At 37.4% G+C, this 18,793-nt stretch overlaps 1 pseudogene; it reads left to right on the top strand.

Moving 5' to 3' along the window:
• The first annotated feature begins 8,011 nt into the window (after positions 1 to 8,011).
• On the top strand, positions 8,012 to 18,464 carry LOC120292743 (annotated as a pseudogene).
• The last annotated feature ends 329 nt before the right edge of the window (positions 18,465 to 18,793 follow it).

Here is an 18,793-nt window from a genome sequence, read left to right as displayed (position 1 = left end):
TATTTTTTTTTGGTAAAGGTAAGAAAAGGGTGGGTATTGATATTCGTAGGGCTGATATTGGGAAAATATCAAACTAGTGCATTTGTGATAAATTTATTTTAAATTTATTTTAAATCATCAAAAATCAGATACATTTATTATAAATTTACCTCAAATTAATATGGATTTCCATGAGGAATTGTCATGTCAGCTAGCTTCATGGGAAAATTTGAAGGAAGCTAACATAGGGTAAATATATTAGGAAAATTCCAAATAAGGGTCTCAAAAAATATCCTTATTTTCTCAAATAAGAATTTGAAGTGAACATTATTTCAAATAATGAACCAAAATATTCTTATTTTCTTAAATAAGGACATGAAATAGACTTCGTGTAAAATAAGAATTTGAAGTGTCCATATAGTCTTAAAGAATGAACTAAGCTCACTATTTAGTGAATGACAATTTCCGTCTTTTAAATTTTTTCCCTTTTTTTTCCTTTGCAAACTAAAAAATATTAAACTAAAAAAGTTAAAAAAGAACACAAAGGGGAGGGACCCGTCTCGTGGCTGTTACCCTATCACTAGTGCTTGTGCAAGGGCTGGCGACCCTTTGCAAGGGCTAGCCACCCTTGCCAAGATGCTAGCCACCCTCACCCAAGACTCCCTAACCTTGGTGGTGAGGTCTAGGGGCGTTGGGCGAGGACCAGGCCTATGCGAGGGTTGTTCACCCTCACGCAAGGGCGGGCAACCCTCACCTAGATTCTTTGGCGAGGGCTAGCAAAGGCGAGGGTCACTAGCCCTCGCCCAGGCATCGGCGACCTTGCTAGCCATTGTCATCGCCCCACCAACGATGAGGGGGTGGCCACATGTGGGAGGGAGCCCTCTGGCTCTATTTCTTCTTTTTTAAATTTTGATCTAATTTAATTTTAATATAAATTATATTTGGAAAAAGATACCCTTGATTTGTTGGATTTTTTTGCCGACTAGGGAGTTGGTAAGTTAGACCCTTATTTGAAACAATTATAACTACTTCGCACTCTTATTTCAAACACGGTTCACTTAGGGCTATCATTTGGAATTTTCTCAATATATTGTGGATGTATCGGTATGGAATATTTGGTGATTTGTAAATTAGTTTGGCGTAATTTATCACAAACATATCCGTTTGAGTATTTTCATGATGTTAATCTATATTCAAATGGATAGATAATTTTACTTTTCGATCACGAGTAAAGTTCCTTGACAATCTTGAACTTCTCGTACGAGACTTCTTCATCTATTCTAACGCTAGAGATGTGACGTCCAACGTGCCTACCTGCTTTGGCTAAATTGGGTCGTCATCACCTTATTGTGACTCCGCTGCTACGTCGGCCTCATTGTCTCATCTTTCAACTCTTTTACTCCATATACATCCCGGCCTCACCGTCATGCGTTTCTCACCAATCTCAACTACACATCGGTCGACGTTGGCATCAAGTATGACGTGAAGAAGCTGAGTGATAACTATGGTCCTGCCGTGTCACGCATAGTTGATCTCCACACACTAGCGGTGGAGGGGTGGCGGATTTCATCGTTTGGTTTTATGGATTGCAGAAGTTGTTTTGAGTGTTACCTCCGAAAAGCTAGAAGTCTAGGAGATCACGTTGAGGTGGTGGGATGACAAAGTGTAGACAGCTCATCATGTCAAATACGTGTGACTCGACTTTTTCTTCAATTTCAAGCTCGGAATGGATTGCAAGCGTAGTCAGTTACTCAGAGCTCGTTCTGGGTTTTGGTGCGCGAGGCTAACTACGTGATCGTGTTCTGTAATGCTAAATTAAGTTCCTTGCATGCTTGCAAGTGTCAAATCTTATTTATACGTAGCCATCAAAGGCGGAAAAATATATGTGATTTTGAAAAAGGAAATTATAAACGAAGTAAATCCGGTCTTTGAATAATTTCACGTATCTAGAAATAATTACACCCTCACAATTGAATTATAAACCAGTCGAACTCAAGTTAAATCGAAAATGTTAAAATTATGCATTTAGAGGTTTAAATTTTCACATGGAAGGATGTATTATATGTATTATCACAGAGAAAAAAAAGGAATAGGCCATCTATGAACAAATAGGACATGTTAATGTATGATTATCAGGAAAAAATATCAAAAAAAAGTTCTAACTCTATTGCATTGGTACCAATTCCGTCTTAAACATTTTAATTGTATCAATTTAATCCTAAACCATTTTACATTAGTACCAATTCAGTCCATCCAGTCAATTTTGGCCGTCCGACACTGACATGGATGCTAACTGGTAGTCGATGCTAATGCGGCAATTTTTTTAATAATTTTTTTTTTTTGAATTTTTATTATTTAATTATTTTTTCTTTCTCTTCTTACTCCTTGACTTTCCTCATAGTGGCAAGGGTCCTTGCTTAGCCTTGCCCAAGGTTGTGGGCGAGGCGGCTCCGCTCCAATCTAAGAGAGGCTAGCCTTGCCCTAGCCATGCCACAAGCAAAGGTGACCTCGCCTGCGGCTGGCAAGATCATGGTGGCTTTTGCCCATTCAACTTAGTAATATAATGGTAAATTTAACATACACTAATAAAGGATAAAAGTTTATAACATGTATACTAATTTTGGGTTTTTTTTTTTTTTGTCAAAAAAAGTTTGGAGTAAATTTGTCAAATGTATTCTAATTTTAATTTTAGTTTTTTTTTAATGGTTGCTAATGTGTAATCTAGGGGTGATCGGGATAGGGTCTAAACCTAGACCTTATACCCAACCCCTTTATAACCGGTTCCCCTTTTTTGGATCCCATACCTGACCATGTTTGTATTGGACCTGTACTTGACTCATCCTGTTTTTTCGGTCAGGTTCCAAGATCAACCCTGTTTCCATTAGAACCTGTTTTGCAACCTCCCAATATCCTATATGACTTCAAATTTTACATTAATACGCGAGAAAATAACGTAATCTTCCTAATTTGTATTGAGACATTAATCACTTGTAATAAATAAATACATGAACTTTTTGACTAAACGAAAAAATTAAGGATCCACAAGACTAATTATCATAAATAAAATCATAAGACAAAGCAAAAATCATAACATTGCATAAATATTAGCAACAAACATGGGTCTAATATTAGTCTTATTCCCGTAACTATTACATGAAGCTGTTCATTTATGCAAGCATAACTCCTCCTACAAAAAAGAAGTTAGGCGAGTCAATCCACATGGTACACAAAAATTTGGTGGTGATGAACACCGTCCGTCCGTCAAACGATGCAAGAGGGAGCCGGTGAGGGAGGGAAGCGAGTGAGGAAGAGAAATGATGAAAGAGGAGTGTTACACGTGTCTGAAAGAGCCAAGAGGAAAAATGCGGTGTGATTACGAGAGTAAGAATAGAAATCAAGGGAAAAAAAATAGGGTTTTAAACCTCTACTTACAAAATCGATTCCCAAACTAGTTCTAAAAGTGGTTCGGGAACTGGTTCTCGATCCTGTTTTCTGGGTGGGTCGGTCTGATTCTTGGGTATACCCAGTCTGGTTGCACACCTTGTAATCTAACTTGGTGCTTATGTGAAAAATGAAAAGTCTTGTCTGGTGTAAGAGTAGTTGCCTCCACATGAATAGTTCTGTCCTTGGAATCATTAATTTATGCGGGTAGAATGTGAAATGTAATTGGCAACCTCCTATTATTTTTCATTAACATTTCTTTATGGAAGGACAATATTGAATATTTTCATATAATTTAAAAGTTATAGCAAATATATATCAAAAGTTTGTAAATTATATCAAACAAATTAAAAGTTCGGAAACTACATTACATATTGAGTGAAGGTTCAAAGATCGCGTTGAAGAAATTAAAAGTTTATGGATTAAATTATATTTTGGGCTAAAATTCCATAGAGTTGGCAAATGGGTCATAAACCTATATTATGACCCATTTTTAGTTAAATGGGTTATATATGGGTCAAGTGAAAGTTAAATATGGGTCAGAAATGGGTCAAGTGAAAGTTAAATATTGGTTAGAAATGGATCTAAGAAAGTAAAATACAAAAGGAATTGGGTTATTAGGAAACCCACTTTAAAGTTTAAACCCATGGCATTTTTAACTTTATAAAAATGTTTTTCTTTATTTATAAAAAATCGAAATTATAATTATTTTTCTTTTTCTTTCTTTTTCTTCCTTCCTTAGCCGGTGATAGGCCAAGAGAGGCTCGAGCTCACCGGCAAGTCACCGACGACTAGCGAGGCTAGAGCTCGCCGGATCCGGGCGAGACTCAAGCTTGGCCGGGCATCGAGTGGGGCCTTGGCCTCGCCGACAACCGGCCAAGCTCGAGCTCGCCAACATCCGGGGGCCTTGGCCTCGCCAGATTGGCAAGATCAAGCCTCACGCGACGCCTCGGTGAGCTCAAGTCTTGCTAGATACGGTGAGGCTTTGGCCTCGCCGACAACCGGTGAGGCTCAAGCCTCACCGGATCTCAAGACTCGAGCTCGCTGGTGTTGGCGGGCCTCAACCTCGTCGGATCGATAAGATCGAGCCCCGCCCAACGCTAGCGAGCTCGATCTCGCCTGTGGTTAGTCACGTCAAGAAGAAGAAAAGAGAAAAGAGAAAAAGAAAAATAATTATTAAAAATTATATTTTAAAAAATAAAATAATTAAAATTATATTTTAAAAATTAAAAATTCGATTTTTTAAAAATATTTTAAAAAGAATCATAAAAAATTTCCATTAAATTTGTATTGCATAAAAATGTTTTAACAATACTTTTTTTTTTTTTATAAAAAATCATAAAAATGAGTTTTTTTTTAGGTTTAGTTAATTTTTTTTTCATGTTACGCTTTTTAGTTATTCAATGGTACGTTCACTTCAAATAAGAGAAGGATGTGCATAATCTAATTTTTATAAATATTTCAATTAATAGGTTTTTTTTTTTTACTATTTTTAATTTAATTTGAAGTTTTATTCAATTAGCATAGAGTAGAAGTGTGTTTTCCTAGAATATTAATAGGTTTTAGCAATACGGGTCAGTTCGAGTCAGGTATGGGTTGGGTACATGTCGGGTCAGGTATGGGTTACTAGATTTATATTATAAGAATATGGGTTAAAACGGGTTAAATGGGTTGACCTATTTTCGACCCAACCCAACCCACCTATTTGCCACTCCTAAAATTCGAGGACAATTTATGTCATTTTTCCTTTCTTTTTCAATATATGTTGGTTGTAAATTGGACAAGCTTTTTGATCTATGAAGTTTGGTTCTTTCTTTTGAACACGGAGATGGCTGTTGCTCCACCAGGACCTTTTTTCTCATCTCGAACATTATCGATGTATGGACTTCCCATCTGTCCTGTCAAAGATACAAATTTATACAAGGACTTTCCACTCGTCTAAAAGGGCTTATTTGGGCTCATGAAATTGCCCCTTTGATTCCTGGAAAAAAGACCACCTTCACTTAGGTGGAGGCATAATTGAACACCCGAAGTCTAATTTCTATGTAATTGGATGGGTGCCAAGGCAAGTGATACGTGAAATGTTGAACTCTGAATAAATTTAATCAAATGTTTGAATCACGGAAAAAAGTTTGTTTTTGGTTGATGGATTGATGGATTTAACTACTGGCTTAATCACGTTGAATTTGGTATTTAACTGATTGAATGAGCTTAAAATGACTTTTTTCTTAAACTGAAATCCTGTTGAAGGGTGAAATTTCGACGAGTACCACTACAATAAACATGTACATCCTTAAATCGATCAAGTTATGATTCTAAAGCTGTAATATAGATCCGTTTGCAATAGAGATTGTAGCTTCCTTCTGATGCCCACTGCAACTGTTTGACATCAGATTTTTCAAGGACTCGGCATGCTCAGGGATTACTTCTGTTCGCTGTTTGCTGACTTACGAGCCTTTCGCCGGGTTAGTTTCGATATTAGGAAGAAAAGTAGGAAGTGAGACCTCCTGTTTTGTTTTCTTGTGTTGTGTTCTTTTCTTATTATGAAGCCCAGAAATTCCTTGAAGTCCAATGAGGCCTAAAACTTAGGGCGGACGAATTGGTTCAAGCACGTTCTGGGTGAATAACATGAACTTCCATGATTCAAACAGGAGTTTAGTAACGAGGCAGTACGAGTGACATTAGTAATTGTCATCCCCGGACTCCAGTTAACTTTCTTTTCCTGCTAAATTTTAAATTCGTGATAGAACAACATGAACTTGTTTTTTTTTTTCAACCGTAGAATTGCAAGAATACCATTTCAGATTCTGTGTAGCACCACAGTTGTCATTGTCTCTTGTGAATGTGGATGGAAAGTCATGATATGTTCTCGAGAAGCCATCATTTGGTTATAGGGGACTGAAGAAAATGGTCAAAATTCTCCTCCGCAAAGAACTTGAGAAGCCAAGGAGATTACACGTTGAGCTGGTGGGATGCCGAGTAGTTGACGACTCATCGGGATGAGTATGCATGTCTTGACGACTTTTGTCACTTTCGAGCTTGGAGTGGTTTTATAGGCATGGTTAATAGGTAGAGCTCGTGTTGGTTAATGCGTTAGGGCTAGTCGCATGCCCAATATGAGTTGCCCTCTCTTGCTTCATCAAGTTCACTCATTATTACTAGCAAATTCTGTAAACATTATGCGATCGATTGAGAATTCTATCTTCAAATAAAAGTGTTCTTTTATTTTTTATTTGTCTTTACCTGAGTTGATTTTATTAATGCATTTCTTTTGAAACACTTGTTATGCATATTAAATAAAGAACATTTCGACTTTGAAAATCCATCACATATGATACAAAATATATTAGACGATCGCAATACTTCAAAAAGAGAAGTAACAACAATGCACGCACTACCATGTATGTATGTGAAGCAAAATAGTTATGTCCCAAAAGAAAAAGTTAAACATGAGTGATTACTGAATGCAAACAAGTTCAAAGCCCTGACTTGATTCAACCCGACCGGCATAAATTCCCAAATAGAACCCCGAACGACTTCCGTTTCAAGATCGCTGGCGCTGGTGGGGTTTTACGAGGGTGTTACAGATCAGAAAAGTTACATCATGTCCATGGGCTGAATATCAATTTAATATTCTAAGAAATTAAATAATCGTATGAATTTTAGTTAAATCTTAAAAAGTTTAAATAGCCATATTTCTATATCTATCTAATTTCATCATCACTGCTACTTCTTTTTTTTTTAAATTTTCCCTCCACTTCCACTTTTTCACAATTCAAGTTGAGATACACTTAATTCTAATATTGCAGAAATTATTATGTTAATGTGTTACCTTGGAAACAATTCGAAACACTTGTGATGCATACTGCATTAAAACGTTTGACTTTTCTAAATACCAATCACCCACAGTGAAAATATATTGAAAACTTTTAAATTCATTTTGCTGCATAATGAATATTGTACATAATATAATTTTTTCTAAAAGAGAACTAACGAGAATACACTTGTTGCGTACATATGCGAAGCTCGACGGTTGTTTACCCAAAAAAAATAGGTGATTACTGAGTAATGTAGGTAAAAATGATGTGTTTATAGATGTAATTTGAGGCAAGGAAAAAATATATTTAGCCAACAAAATGGGAAGATTTTGAGAAATTAAAAGTGAGACCAGCCACACTTTGACTGCACTTAGACAAATAAAAAGACAAAAGGACCTGATGATGACCGGCGAAGCACGTGGGTCAAAAAGTCAAAGCCCTGACCCGGCCTAAAAAGTGTCCGAATTCGAGTCCGGACGACCTTCATTTCGAAGCTTACTGGTGCTGCTGGGGTTTTGCGAGGGTTTTGACAGAGGCGAAACCCCGTTAACCCCACATTCCCGCCGCCGTCCGCCGCCTCCGCCGCCGCCGCCGCCGCCTCCGCCGCCTCCGCCATGGCGCGGCTTCGAAATCGTCGGCGTCGCGCCTCCTCTACACGCTCTGCGCCTCGCCTCCTCTCCTCGCCGTCGGCCGCGCACCACCTCCAATCGCCGCTCGCGTCGCTGCTCCTCTGCGGCTCCCGCCTCCGGCACTTCGACGGGGAACCTGCCCGGGCGGCGGCGGCGGCGGCGAAGGACGACAAGGAGCCGTGGTGGAAGGAGAATTTGGACAAGCTCCGCAACATCGGGATCTCTGCCCACATCGACTCCGGCAAGACGACCTCACCGAGAGGATTCTCTTCTACACTGGCAAGATCCATGAGATCCACGAGGTCCGAGGGAGGGATGGGATCGGCGCGACGATGGACTCGATGGATTTGGAAAGGGAGAAGGGGATCACCATCCAGTCCGCCGCCACTTACTGCACTTGGAAGGGGTATCAGGTGAGAAGCAAGCCTTTTTCTTTCTGTTTTCGGGTTACTGTTAGGTTGTGAGCTTGATTATGGGGTTGGTGATCGAATCATGTTGTGGGGTTTGATAGCTGCTAATGAGAGCTGGAAAATGTTAAATGATTGGTCTCTGTTCTTGAGGAAGCTGTCTATGCACAGTAAATATAGTGGCTTTACTGTCCTGCTCTGTGTAGAAGCTGTAGTGTTGAGCTTTGTCTCGTTGTTGTGGAAAGTATCTCTCTCTGTTTTTTTTTTTTTTTTTGGAAGAGAAAGTACCTGTTGAATTGGTTGTTCATTATCTGTTGGGAAACCGCAAAGGAAGAATTGCATATGCATTTAGCCAATGAGATAGTGCATGTAAACGAAACTAGGGAAGGAGTAGATCAAAAGCTGGAATTCTTGAGGGAAACTTTGGAATCTGCAGGGTCTTTTTAGGTTGAAACTGTAGTATACTTAGTGCCAGTCCTTAAAGAGATCAAATGAAACATTGGTCAAAATGGGATACCTGGACATACCGAATAGCAAGCTGGATGGCTGGAGGTACCAAAGTGTAAGCTATCTTGACCTCTTGGATTCACTTGGTGGATGGGGAACTTGAAGGGTTATGGTCAAATAAAACAAGTGGGATGAACAGAGTGGGGAAGATCTGGTTTCTTATGCAGGACCCAATCTTGAAAGCATTTTGTATAGGATGAAAACGCGATTGATGATGTATTACCATTGAAAAAAAAGAAACTGTTTTTCAGAAGTAACACAAGTTATGAATAAGCAAGTAGAACACTGACATCTAATATATATGAGTAAGAGAGAAGTCAGTAATGAGCACCATTTCCATTTTTCTCTTGTTTAACGAACATTCTCCTTCATAGTTTGAGTTTGTGAGAGAAGTTTGAGGTTTGGATCTTTTTTAAACTGAAAAGAAGTGTGAGCTTTCATTCAATTTGATCTGATCTTAAGACAATAGAAATGAGACCAGGCAAGTTGAGGGACACCTCACATAAATATATGATAGATGGTTCTTGTGTTTTGAATCTTGTGCATCCCTATCAAAGGCATGGGTCCCACCTTTTATTTAACAGAAAAATTGACCAACCATGTGTATCTAGTGAGTTTCACGTACAAAACTTACTTTTAAAAATCTTGTTTGCATCCTGTCCAAATTTTGTGCAAGAATATGTGGTGCTGGTAGAGTTTTTTAGTTAAATGATAGTGAACTGTATGTATCTGAAGAATTTACTATGTCACAACAAAGACTTGACTTTAGCATGCATAGTCCTCGGTGTGACATGGTGTTTTGCTAGGAAAAGATCATTAGAAGAGTCAACTTAACTCCACTAAAAGTGGAGAATGTACCTTGTCTTCAGCTTAAACATTATGGATGCAAACAGTTGCCTCTGTCTTTTCATTTCTTCGGACATTTGCTGTGAAAGTGGGTTTTCTTTCTATTCAAATGCTTACATTCATATAAATTTCACTCCGGTTGAGTGTATATCTTAGCTTTTCTTTCAATGGTTACTAAATCTAACTTGGTGCTTATATGAAAATATAAGGTCTCAGCAGTGTCTGTTGTGAGTGTACTTACTTCCGCATGAATAAAATGTCTTACAAGATATATCCTTTGAATATTCAAGTTCTGTCATAGATTAGTTCTTGATAGCTTGTGAAATGTCTTTAGGTAATGTGTTAGAGGATGTGTACTTTTTCAGTGAAATTTCTTTCATTATATGTTAGTGTAAACTGGGCGAACTTTTTTATCTATGAAGTTTGGTTCTTTTAAGCTCATAAATGGGCTGTTACTCCACCAGTATCTCTTGTATCTTGAATATTAGAGATATATGGACTTTCCTTCTGTCATGTTAAAAGAATATATATATAATGAGGACTTTCCATCTGTCTAGAAGGGCTTGTTTGGGTTTGTGAAATTGCCCCTGGATTCCCAAAAAGGCCACCTTTTACAGGTTTAGGAATAAATGAACATGAGAAGTCTCATCTCTATGTAATTAGATGCGTGCAATCGCAGCATACCCTATATATGTTAGGTTGAACTTTCAAAAGTTCAATTAAACTTTAAATCATGGAAAAAGTTTGCTTTGGTTGGGTAAGGGGGTGACATGCGGCGTGCCAAAGTCCTTGGTTGCTTGTTTATTAATGATATTGATGCAAACCCATAGTTGACGAATAACCAACCTGCAATGAACAAGAAAGGTGTAGTAATACTATGAATGATGCAATATCAAACACTGTTTAAAAACCGTGTATTGATTGACTTCTCTTCACACGGTAAGAGAAGATCATGTATTTTTTTTTACCGTGTTAAAAATCATATATTTGTTGTCAGCTGTTCCTCCTTCAGAGTCAATAATTGCTGAGCTTAGGAAACTTCAATTTTGATTGATCATTCATCTTCTTTCTCTTCCTTTATTTTTTTCTTTAATGGCTATCTGCATAGTCTTTCTTTCAGTTGTTATCTTATATTTAATCCAGCAATTCTTTGAACATGATATACAGGAACTCTAGGATCTGTAAATTGATGAGAAGTTTTGTATTTTTTTCATATGTATCTTTCGCTCTATGGAGTGTCTGTTTATATCTCCGGATATGTTGCTTTGTTTTTTACCCTTTTCTAATCTGGTAATTCTTCGAACTTGATGACAGGAACTCTAGGTTCTTTTAATCGATGCAAATGTTTGTAAATTGTTCACGGTTATCTTTTAGTCTATGGAATGTCTGTCTCTAGGTTCTGTTAATTGAATTTTTGTATTATTTGCACAGTTACCTTTTAGTTTATGGATTGTCTGTCTCATTGCTGGATATGTTGCTCTGGGCATGATGAATTGCAGGTTAACATTATTGACACACCTGGGCATGTTGACTTTACGATAGAGGTGGAGAGGGCTTTACGTGTTCTCGATGGGGCTATTCTTGTCCTTTGTAGTGTTGGTGGCGTACAAAGTCAATCTATAACTGTTGACCGTCAAATGAGAAGATATGAAGTTCCCAGAGTTGCATTTATAAATAAACTTGATCGAATGGGAGCAGATCCTTGGAAAGTTCTTAACCAGGTATTATTAAAAAAAAAGCGATGATAACAAATCTAAAATCATCTTTTGCTTTGTCATTTATCTACTCATGACTAAAATTATGGTTGTCATGACTAAGATTGTGGTTGGGCAAGATTAATGTTGGTGGGAAGATCAATCTCTTACTCTGTGTCTTTTCATGCTTCGATCATGATAAAATGAATGTTTTGAACTTTATCTTGAGCTGTAGTGCTTCTAACATTATGATCCATGGCAGTTCTAGGTGTTGGAAAATTGTAAGTTCAATTGGGGAACTGGTTAATCTTATGGTGTCTTGTGCATGTTTTCTGCTGGACAATGTAGTGTCATCTCACCAATGGAAATTCTTTGTCTGGAGAAAGAGCATTCGGTACCATAAGTGTCATTACTTACAAATGTAAATGATATTTTCCTGTAGAATTTGACGCCAAAGGAAATTTTGACTATGAAATTGTGTAGACATGATGTGATCTTTCCATGGAAGAGGAAGAGAGAGAGAGGGGGGTTGTACATTGTCATGGGATTCATTTGTGTAGATACAATGCCAAGTTAATGAAATTTAATTTTTTGCGATGAGGAAATTTCTCTCATCGCTAATTTTGAATTTAAAAAGTTTTCCAGCTGTTAGACAAAAATTATCAAGATTTTTTTTTTTTTTTTTTTTTATAATCTCAGGCAAGGTCTAAACTTCGACACCATAGCGCTGCTGTTCAAGTTCCAATTGGTTTGGAAGAAGAATTTCAGGGTCTGACCTAGTACAGTTGAAAGCCTATTATTTTCATGGTTCCAATGGGTCTGTTTCTAAATCCAGGGGCTTCCCAGGTCGTCTATATGTGATACTGCCGCTTTGCTTTGCTGATTGAATTATATTTAATGCAGTGAAAATGTTGTCACTGCTGAGGTACCTGCCAATATGGAAAATCTGGTCACAGAAAAGAGGCGTGAACTAATTGAGATGGTTTCTGAAGTTGATGATAAACTTGCCAAGCATTTATCAGTGATGAGCCTATATCATCTGCTGATCTTGAGGTTTAGCTCTTTTGATTTTCTTGAAGTTAATTTTTCTTTTTCAGGTTGAGATTGGTTTTAACTAGTGTATTACGAACTATTGAGTGTGATCCGGAGTACTATTAAAATTCTGTTTTTCCATGTAATAAGTCATGCCTCTATTGTTTGTTCTGTGAATGCACACAGCAAAGATGTGTTGCAGCTCCCGTATTTTCGCTATAATCTGAAAGACTCATGAATGTGTAGGATATGAATTAACCGTGAAGTGGGATGATCCTTTAATATAACAGTCATCAATGTTTCAGTGCTTTACTTGTTTTTTGACAACATGTAACACTTACAAGCAACATATTGCAGGAAGCCATACGTACAGGGCCACCATAGCAAAAAAAAATTTGTACCTGTTTTCATGGGTAGTGCATTCAAAAATAAGGTACTGATGAAATCGTTCTTTTTGCTATTACCTATTGTCCTCCTATTGCCTGTCTCTGTAGCATCAACCATTTAATACTGAGGAAGGTGTTGGGATTTGAATTGCATGTGAAGGAAAAGAAAAGCAGTGATGATGACAGCAACCAAGCCTTATCTTGCTAGATGGGATATGCTAAGGAAGACTGTGCCTGTTCATATCTGCTTTCAGTATGATAAAAATCAACATTATTGATAGAATCCATGTATACCAGATGTAACAGAACGTGAAGTAGGAAGGAAAAGCTAAGACCCTGACAAAAATTCCATGACAAATTGCCCAGTTGTGTCAGTAGTTCACCTATTATAAGAAATTGCTTTCAAGTTGACAAGGGGATCTGTGACCTTAAAAGATCCTTCTGTTTCTCTTCTTTTGTAAGGGCAAAATCTTTTAACTGAATTTGCCTGACAGACTCTTGGTATCTTTTCACACATCCAACACTAACGGATTACAATAACATTCCTCTTTCATAAGTTTCATTGTCGAGGTCTGGTTCCATGTGGGAGTCCTTTGAACAATAAACTTTTTAGAATAGAGGGGTGCCTCTTTTCATTGATGTGTATTTTCTCCAAGATTGAGAAGTATAGCGTGTTGGTGTGTGTCTCATCCATTGATTCAGGTGGGGGTGTGATAATTTACTGAGTATGTATATGAAATTTGTTCCCCTTATCTTGCAATGCTTTGTGTTGTATATTGCGAACTTAATATTTGGAGTTGATCACACTGTTACGGTGAATCCTTGCCTTCAGGGAGTTCAACCTCTTTTGGATGGTGTCCTCAGTTATTTGCCCTGTCCAATTGAAGTCAGTAATTATGCTCTTGATCAAAACAAGCAGGAAGAAAAGGTATTTCAAATGTGCAAAGAAATTTTATTTTATTTTATTTTTATTTAAATTGTTAATTTTTTTTATATGTTCTGGTTATTTGAGGTATTTTTGTCGAAGTAGGTTGCGTTGACTGGAACTCCAGATGGACCATTAGTAGCATTGGCCTTCAAATTGGAGGAAGGGCGATTCGGTCAGTTAACATATTTAAGGTGTGGTGTGATTTAAAGCTTCTCTCTTTTAGGATGCCTATAATTTTACAGGTTGCCTATAATCTTTTACTTTGAGTGGCAAGCTTTAGTGAATACTTACATCTGACTTTGTTTTCATTTAATGAAGAATTTACGAGGGTGTCATTCGAAAGGGGACTTTGTCAAATGTAAACACTGGAAAGAAGTTGAAGGTGTGTTGAGAATTTTAGAAGATGCTTTCTGGATTTTATTTCTTTTGTAGGCCATATTTGTCATGAGATAAGTTCCCTCAGTTTATATTGGCGAAACAAAAAATATTCACTTTGAGATGCTTCATCTCATTATAACATACTGCTGGTAGTAAAGCGCAGTAGTCTGGATAATTTGAGTGTAAATCACAGCAACAGAAGGAAAATGTGACAAAAGAAAGCAAAGTGAGAAAATTTTCCTACCTATGAAGGAATCCAGCCAATAGCCAGGGTGTAGAGCAAAGCTTTTAGCTTAATGAGTAAACTTTGTACTTTGACAAGGCTTCCTGTTCACATAAAGGAAGACCTTTCATTTTTCTTTCCAGACTTAGTTCCTCTGTGCCTATTCCAGCAGAAATCATGCTTTTATGCATTCCAGCATGATACATGCTTTCTGGGCGTTCCAGCATGAGACACGCTTTCTTGAAAACCAGTTCTGAGTATTCTGTGCAACTTTGAGGATCTATCTAAGACTGCTTTACCATTTGTGTGGAAGAATGATTTGAACTTGAGAAGCAGTGGTAAAAACATCTACCAATATTGATATGTCCAAAAGTGAATGCTTTTTTCATAATAATGATTTTGTTTTGAATTCTTCTTAACTTAAGTCCACTGTGGTTGGTGTATGATCATTCTAGTAGTGTGACTTCTGGTAATTTTGAGATGGTTGACCCAAAAATGGTGCCAGTGGTGGCCTGGTCTAATTTATCTGCTAAATGCTATGTATAAACAAGAATAATGCATCCTAAAAATGTTGGATTTTTTTATGATGAATTTGAGAGCTTTACAGAAATCACCAGCCCTTAGATTGCCAAAGCCATCATATTCATCCCTAATTCGTATTAGGTGCACCCTTCTTGCTACCTCCAGTGTTGTAAGGGTACAAGAAGCAAATGTTACTGATTCTCTGTTCAATTTCCGCCACTTTCTTCTGTATTCCATTTACATGTTATGGACTTCCTAATTGTTCTGGAACAGGTTCCTCGCCTCGGACGGATGCATTCTAATGAGATGGAGGTAAGTTCTTGACTTTCTATTAACTTAATTAGCTATTATCTTCTTCTAATTTGGGTTGATCTGAGAAATCAAACTCATACACAAGGTCAGTTTTGGTCATTGGTAACTACCACTGATCTTATTTGATTATCTACTCAACAGGATATTCCAGAGGCACATGCCGGGCAAATTGTTGCTGTTTTTGGAATGGATTGTGCCTCAGGTCTCTCTCTCCAGCATGGCAAATGCTCAGCTAGCACTGATTGTTGATTTGTGAGTTTTAATTTGCCTGAAAAGGGGATGGAAATTTGTCCCACGAGTAATGATAAAAATGTTAATTTCCTGTAGTTAAATGTCAAAAAAAAGGCTGGAATTGAAATTGAAGTTGAATTACATGTGATGAGCTAAGTCGGCTAACATGAGGCCGAAAACTTGGTCTGTAGCTTGATTATGAGTGTCTTTGTCCTTTGTTCTTTTCCTTGGGGACTTAATATTAGATTGTTTTTCTTTTCTTTTTATCAGGCGATACATTCACTGATGGGAAAGTTAAATACACCATGACCTCCATGAATGTGCCTGATCCGGTGATGTCCTTGGCTGTTTCCCAGTTTCAAAAGATTCTGGGGGCCAAGTGAGTAGCATATAACTTGCCAAATTTTTCTTCCACTGTATTTGATTGGTGATCGTTACATGTTTTTTTTTTTAATCCTTTTAATAGTTTTCAAAAAAGCTTTGAACCGTTTCCAAAGGGAGGATCCTACCTTCCGCGTGGTTTGGATGCTGAGAGTGGGCAGGTTTGTTTTCTATGCAATTTTAAATTATCTTTGGTGTCAATTTGTCATCTTAGATGTAATATACCTTTTCTCTATAAATAGACCATCATATCTGGTATGGGAGAGTTGCATTTGGAGGTATACGTTGAACGAATTCGCAGGGAGTACAAGGTGTGTCCTCACTTCCATGTCATGCAAAAATTGTTTCCTTCATTCTTTGCTGTTGAGAGTTAAATAATTACTTAATAAAGTCTCATCTCTTAAAACAGGTAGAGGCGACTGTCGGAAAGCCTCGTGGGTGAATTTCAGAGAAACTGTTACACAGCGTGCTGAATTTGATTACTTGCATAAGAAACAAACTGGAGGACAGGGTCAATATGGTAGAGTATGGGTAAGTGAAGGTGCACCTGGAATAAGCAAATGCTGTATTCTTATGTCTGGTTCATTTGACTATGTTTATCTCAGTTCTTGTTTTGCAACAGGACGATCTTTGATATTCTCTTTTGTTGTTGTTGTTATTATTATCGTCGTCATCATTATCATTATTTTGTGTTGTATTGTCGATGAGCATTTATGTTTTCGCTTAGCATGCTTTGCTACAAGGTCAAGTTTACAGCTTTGTTACAAAATGACTGACACATTTGTTGTAATTGTGCCGAAAGTGCTAAATTGATATCAGAGAGTGATTTCCTTATTATTTCTTTTCCTGAAAACTATTCAGCTATCTGTAGCTGTTAGATCTATCTTGATGATCAAAACTCAAGTGAATATTAAATTGCTCAATCAAGCTCTCAGGATATGCTTTGTAGATCGGATTTTACAAATTATTTTGAAACTTATTAAGCTCTTTGCTTTGACAGGATATTAGAAGTGATTAGCTTTAGTACCTTGTCTACCATTATAAGGAATAATCGAACAAGAGATACTTTTGGGTCATTGTTCTCACTAGAGACTGAAATGGAAGTCCTATTGTTTTAACGTACTTGCACCCTTTGAACGGCAGAACCTTTTTTGGCTAATTTTTTGGCACATGCTCACAGAAGTTCTAGTTTGAAGGCTTCTCCTTGACTTTTGGCACAGTTGGATAGTGTATATCAGAAAGCTGTTATTTATTAGTGAGGGTCTCAGCAAAACACACATGAAGAAAATTACAAAGATTGTCTTTTACCTGTGAATGCTTTTTCTGTGAGATGACCTTTGAGATTCTATAGATATAGTGAGGTTTTTGGCCATGGCTTTCTAACCAGAGCTTTTGAGGTCTAAATAGTGGTTTGAAAGATTGATGACTTTTAGAACTTTTTGCAATTTGGCTTATGCTTAAGAATAAAGAGATATATTACTGCTCTATTATTTCATAGTTTATGTGATAAACTTAGTTAAGATACTTGGAGTTGAAACACTGCATGTGTATATAGCAGCCCCTAAAGAATTAAACAGCATTACCTTTCCTTTCAATCCAAGGCTAATTTTTGTGGATTTCAGTAATCTTACCAACCTTGTGAATGAAGTTAATGTGTCGGGTGTAGTTGAATCTCTTTTTGTGTATTTTGTCGTCTAGCTTTTTTGTTTGATTGTTAAAATTTTCAAATGACAGGTATGTTGAACCTCTTCCAGAAGGGTCGCTGCAAAGTTTGAATTTGAAAACATGATTGTTGGGCAGGCCATACCTTCCAATTTTATCCCTGCATGAGAGAAAGGCTTCAAAGAAGCTGCCAACTCGTGCGTTACTCTTCTCTTAAACCAAATTTGTTATGAGAGCTTTTGGAATTTGTGAAATGCCAATGGTCCGGACCCCACTGAACATGAAAATTGCAATTGATTCCTTGACCAATCTGCTTCTTTTTTACATGCAGGGGGTCATTGATTGGTCATCCTGTTGAAAATATTCGCATTGTTCTGACTGATGGTGCCACATAATGTGGATTCTAGTGAGCTGGCTTTTAAGTTGGCCGCCATCTATGCATTTAGACAGGTACCTTTGTCCAGTAGTTCACTGCGAACTATTTTTTGCAGCTTTGAAGGATCATGCTCATCAATTTTCACTCTGCAGTAGTAAATAGGGAGAAAGCCCAACTTCTTTCTTTTGCCTTTGGGAAAAAAAAATATGGAAATATTGATTGTGACACATTCACTTTATTTCATGGTGCTAATCTTATATTCTGTGAAACAGTGCTATTCAGCTTCAAAACCTGTAATCTTGGAACCGATAATGCTGGTGGAGTTAAAAGTACCAACAGAGTTTCAGGGAACTGTTGCTGGTGATATCAATAAGTGAGCTCTTCCCATCTATCTTTGCTCCATGATGTTGCTATGCTTCCCCCAATGTTTGAAAAGCTAAATAAGTTCTCGATGTTTTTTTATAACAGGAGGAAAGGTATAATCGTAGGCAATGACCAGGATGGAGATGAAACAGTAATTGTGGCTCAGGTATGCATGACATTATTGCCTCCTTTAACCTTAGAATTTCTAGAGAGTGTTGAAGGCTCATTTTGGTGTTGTGAATTTGTATGTTGTTTGGCTTTTTTTGGCCTGTCAGGCTCGTGGCTTCTGAATTAGTATTTGTCTGTACGTTGGCCAAATGAAAAACAAAAATGACCATTTACATGGTAATGTTATCTTGGCAAGAATTTGCCTTAAAAAAGTAGTGCAAATATTATTGGAGTCCATGTTCTTATTTGCTTAAACTACAATAAGCTTACCTTTTAGAAATACAATAACACTGGTTTTAAATAAGTAAAATCCAAGTCACTATACTGAAGGCTTGTTCTAGATTATGTGTGCCTTGATATGTCGAGTCTCAGGGTTTGCAAGTTTGATCATTAATGGTTTCTGGACTTGTTCTATATGATACATTATGTGGTAACTGTCAACAGATCCCTCACGGTCAATAAGGGAATTGCTATTCCTTAACTTTGTCAGAAACTTGCGTTTCATCTCCT

This window comes from Eucalyptus grandis, chromosome 4 (genome assembly GCF_016545825.1).
Source record: "Eucalyptus grandis isolate ANBG69807.140 chromosome 4, ASM1654582v1, whole genome shotgun sequence".
In the NCBI taxonomy this organism is placed as follows: Eukaryota; Viridiplantae; Streptophyta; class Magnoliopsida; order Myrtales; family Myrtaceae; genus Eucalyptus; species Eucalyptus grandis.
The sequence above is the reverse complement of the archived record's forward strand: the minus strand, read 5'-3'. Positions and strand labels throughout refer to the sequence as shown.